This window comes from Bos taurus, chromosome 5, assembly GCF_002263795.3.
Source record: "Bos taurus isolate L1 Dominette 01449 registration number 42190680 breed Hereford chromosome 5, ARS-UCD2.0, whole genome shotgun sequence".
Classification (NCBI taxonomy): domain Eukaryota; kingdom Metazoa; phylum Chordata; class Mammalia; order Artiodactyla; family Bovidae; genus Bos; species Bos taurus.
The window spans coordinates 74,893,693-74,898,843 of record NC_037332.1 but is presented as its reverse complement, the minus strand read 5'-3'; the positions used below and the strand labels follow the sequence as shown (position 1 = coordinate 74,898,843).

General features: G+C 49.4%; 1 long non-coding RNA gene across 1 annotated transcript; it reads right to left on the bottom strand.

Moving 5' to 3' along the window:
- Nucleotides 1–1,799: 1,799 nt before the first annotated feature.
- LOC132345319 (uncharacterized) lies at nt 1,800–5,130 on the bottom strand. Its single transcript, XR_009494602.1, has 2 exons — nt 4,957–5,130; nt 1,800–3,487 (listed from the first exon to the last, which is right to left on the bottom strand). It is a non-coding gene; the product is annotated as an uncharacterized lncRNA (long non-coding RNA).
- Nucleotides 5,131–5,151: the final 21 nt, after the last annotated feature.

Sequence of the window (5,151 nt, the reverse complement as noted above, 5' to 3'; positions counted from 1 at the left end):
CAAAGAGTATTTACAGACTATGTTTTATTTAAAGATAATATGAAATACATAGTAGAACTAGAGGGCTACGCACACACCTCCTGGGGCCAGTCTGCCTGGGTGAGTCCCAGCCCTACCCTTTGCTTGATTCATGATCTAGGGTAAGTTATTTATCCTTTCAGGACCTCAGTTTCTCTCCTATAAAATACAAAATGCAACTGTAACAGTATTTTGCTGTAAAAGGAGACTAATAACAGTATTCTGCTTACTGTGAGGATAAAATGAGTTGAAATATGGAAAGTGCTAGAACATTTGGAAGTCATCTGTTAAGGACCACAGATGTGCTGGCCATTATTTCCTTATTATGAAAGTTCTTAACCTTTCTGTGGAGTAAGCATTGTTAGAACTTCATACAGATAAGGAACGATGCCAGAAGGGTTGACCAAAGTGCTCAAGGTCAGGCAGTGGGTCATGGGCAGAGCTGGTGAAGAAGGATGTGGTTCAAATTGGGGCCTAGGGCTTATTTTTCTACCCTATGGCTGCTCCTGTTTGAAGACCGGGAAGAGGAATGCGCCACAGGGTGAAGGAAGCATTTGGCCAAGAAAGGTCCTCATTTGCGACCCTTCCACAGCATCTCACAGCTGCAGGTTTTGCCCTGCCGGACAGAATCTGAGCCACCAGACCTGACCAGACAGGAACACGTGAGGAGCCTCACCTCAACAGCGAGTGGAAACTAGAATGAGCCCTGGTGCCCAGCCTGTATGTGTCTCCTGAGGACACGGGGTGGGCAAGGGAGGTAATAACATATACCACCCCCCACCACCACATCACAGCCATGACACTCCAGACCTACCGTCCCAGGAGGGCGCTCCTGCCAGTCTAGGAGTTAAGGGTACTGTCACTGTTTCAGGCTCGTCTTCATATTCAGAAAGGGGTGAGGGGACATTGTGTAATTGTTGGAAACGTGACAGAACATGAATCACATGAAACCAGCTTCCTGAATTGCAAAACATAAGTCACAATTCTAATTGTTCTGCAACAGTGCTTTAAAAAACACACAAAAGACAAAAAGCAAAGATACAGGAGCAACACCTCCTGAAGAGAAACTCACTATCAATTTAGACTGTGACCCACCATCTCTGTCTTTGTGTTTTATTTTAAGGTACCTCCCTCCAGCCATGAAATCCCCAAACACATGGTCTCCGAGAGGCACCTGTACCACGGCCTTGTCCCCTGAAGACTTGAGGTAGCTGTGATCCCGCGATGGTGGCCAGCCCTAGGGGAGGCTGCGAGACCATACTGCCACCGTGTGGGTGCCTCTCCTTAGAGCCACGGCTGAAAACTGCTGCTGCCCACCTGCCTCACCACCAGCTGCAAGGGTTTGAGCCTGACACTGCCCTCTGGTGCCCTAGATTGGCTGGCTGGTCCTAGGGGTGGGTGGGGAAGAGGTTAAATTAAATGTCTCAGGTTAAATTAAATCCTTGCTAGGGGAAGTACATCACCTTTAAGCTTCCACCTCCTACTATATGGATGACTCTGGACAAGATACCTAACCTCTATGTGACTCATTTTCTCTATCTCTAAGACAAGGGCTGTAACAGTAACAACCTTACAGGGTTGTAGGGTAAATGAATTAATACATAAAGGGTGTTCAGAACAGTGTCAGATGTTTGGTAACTCTTCAATAGATCGGTAGCTTTCAAACCCCTTGACCATGATCCACAGTAAGAAATACATTCTTTATCACAACCTAGGACACAAAGATATGTCGACATAACACCAAGAAATATTTCACAAAATAATACTTAAAATATGCAATGTACTCTGAAAAAGTCTGATTTTCTTTTATTATTTTTTGGCTGTGCCACATAGCATATGAGATCTTAGTTCCCAGACCAGGAGCTGAACCTGCACCCCCTGCAGTGGAAGTGAGGAGTCTTAACCACTGGACCTCCAGCGAAGTCCCATGATTGTTTTTTTAAAAGCTGATCACAACCCACTTCCCTGGTGGCTCAGATGGTAAAGAATCCATCTGCAATATGGGAGACTGGGTTCTATCCCTGGGCTGGGAAGATCCCCTGGAGAAGGGAACAGCTACCCACTCCAGTATTCTGGCCTGGAGAATTCCGTGGACTGTATAGTCCATGGGGTCGCAAAGAGTCGGACACGATTGAGCGACTTTCACAACCCACTAAATTGAATTCTCAAACCCACAGGTGGCTCACATACCACAGGTTGAAAAACCCTGCAGTACGTAAGTAAGAGGGCAGAAGCTGTACTCTAGCTCAGACTGCCAGTCCTAGCTTCCTTCTCCTCCCCTCACATCTGAGCCCTGAGCCTGCCTCGTAACTGAACCAGAGCCAGGACAGGTCAGCTCTGGCTGAGCAGGTGGACCCCCCACAGGGCTGGGAAGCCCCTCTCCAGCCCCTCTGCAGCCCACTGTGAGTGCCACCCTCTCCCAGGTTCTCACCCTGCAGGTGGAAGAAGACACCTTCATCATCAGGCACTAACAACGTGCCAGACCCTGCGCTCCATCCTTCTTGCAACCTCACAGCCCTCTAGGAGGAAGGCCTCCTTCTTCCCATTTCTCAGCAGAGAAGCCTGAGGTCAATGGAGGTGCAGTGACTATGGAGTGAGGATAAACAGGATTGGTCCTCCTTTGGAATTCAGGATGTGGATTCATCAGGGAAATTGACCTTCTAGAAAATGCTGTGGAAATGCTAAACAGGGTTAATTAGAAGGAGAGGGAAGCCTGGTGAGCTGCAATCCACGGCGTCACAAAGAGTTGGACGTGACTTAGCGACTGAACAAAGAGGCCCTGGAAGATAAAGCACTGAAGATACAGAAAAACAGAAATGAAAACAGTCAGGATGGGAGCGCCCCTGCCAGATGGCATCTGGCATTAACAGCAACAGCTGCACCAACGGACGCTGACCTCAGGCGAGGCAGGGGGTCTGGGGTCCCGCTACAGATCATCACTGTTGGCTCCAGTCCTAGGTGGAGGCAGAGGCAAAAACAAGAGCTCAGATAAGGTGGAGGAGACCATGCCTGCCCATGCCCGTCCCTGGTCTTCTGCCCACAACAGATAAGAGACTCTATTTAGTGGAAGGCTGACCAGGGAATGTAGACCTGTTTCAAGGAGGTCATCACCCTATCCCAGAGGAAGGTCCCTGAACAGCTGTGGCTGTGGCCCTGCCTGCCTGGGGAGTGAGCCAGTGAACCTGCCAGTTGGACAGAGAACAAATAACAGCATGATGTGGCCAAAATGAACTGGAGGAAAACATGGCAATGACTTTGGAAAGGCACAACTAGCCCATGCAATGTGGTAGGGAAAATAGGATCTGGAGTCAAAGGTATGATTTGGGTCCCTGTTCTTTGTTCTTGGAACACATACTCACTGAGCACCCACTATGATGATCCAAGCCCCAAAATCAGCATGTTGATGGTATAGCGGTGAGCACAGTTGCCTTCCAGGGATTCCCAAGTGGCTCAGTGGTAAAGAATCCACCTGCCAAGGCAGGAAAGGCAGGTTCAATCCCTGGGTCAGGAAGATTCCCCTAGAGGATATAATGGCAACCCACTCCAGTATTCTTGCTGGGAAAATTCCATAGATGGAGATGACTGGCGGGTTCTAGTCCACGGGGTCGCAAAAGTCGGACACGACTGAGCACACGTGCACAACAACACACAGCTGTATTCCAAAGTAAGCAACGGAGAGACAGACCAGGTGTTGACAGAATAGTGAGTGAGGAGTAAACAGTAGCAAACTCGAGCACTGAGTGCGTGACTGATTGATAGATGCACAGGGGCTGTGGAAGCCCAGTGGAGGCAATTTAACCCCACTCGAAGAGCATCAGGTATGTGTCCCCAGAGATGATGCCTAATCTGGTAGCTGGCAGCATTTCCTCAGATGGACAGTAGAGAGAAAAGCCTTCCAGTCATTGGGAGTAGCAACTACAGAGCACAAGCATACAAGAGAGATTTAAGCAAACTATGAAATAATGATTCCCACTGGCTGGAGTGTAGATTGAAATGGAGGTGTGAGAGATGGGGCTCTGCCAATTTACCTGCTTCACGACCTTGGGCAAGTCATATAACCACTCAGACTGTGAACCATTCTCTGGGATATCAAAAGATATGCACGTTAATAAGCATCTATGGCACATTCTCTGTGAGTCAGGTACTATATCAGGTTGGTGCTGGGCCTATGGAAATGTGTAAAAGCTACAAATCCCTACTCTCAGGAAGCACACGATCTCGTGGAAGACAGACACTGTGCAACGTGTCAAAGTTCTGGACAAAGCACCAGGGAGACGGAGGCAAGAAATGTTGCTCAAATAAGAGGTGATGAGTAGGTATTCTACAAAATGGACAGAGGGAAAAAAAATTCAAATTAAGCAAAGGCAAGGAGGAAGGAAAAGGCACTGATGTATTCACAGAACAGGTTATAAGGTAAGGTACAGGGTGCAGGAGAGACATGGGGTGACTGTGACACCAGCCTGGGACACACGTGCCTAAACCCCTGTTGTCCACGACAGTGACAACAGATGTGCAAGCAAGACCCAGGCCCAAGCAGGTTCACAGGTCATCACACTTTACGTGGGGCCTCAAAGGCAAGCCCTCCAAGTAACATCGCCATCTGGTATCTAGTCTGGGCCCAGTTCCCCAGCACTCCAAAGAGACGAGCTTGAGGGTCCTGGGGGGAGAATAAGTATAGCCTTTCATGTCACATATTGGGAAACTGAAGCCCCCAGGGGCAGGGTGACTTGCCCCAAACCCTGAGGTTATACAATCGCTTGTGACAGACAAGGGCCACAAACCGGTTGGCTTTGGCTCCAAAGAAGCCCTCTCTGGCTCTTTGGCTCCAAAGAAGCACCGAGGGAATGAGACAAAGGAGTGGTCGATGTTGTACGGCCGATAGGGCAAGAGTTTGCAAACTCCGGAACCACACCTCCCGCCCTTCTCTACAGCCAGTACCTTGCGGACGCCCGCTCCTCCTTCTCTTCCTCTTCCGGCTCCTCCTCTTCGGCCTGCCTGCCTCTTCCGGTTCCTCCTCTGAAGACACGCCCCTTCCGGTCTCTCCCCTAAATAACGGCCCCACTTCCGGTTTCTTCCTCCAGGAGTCCTTTTCTTCCGGTTTTCAACTGAGGCTCCGCCCCCGTCTTCCCTCGC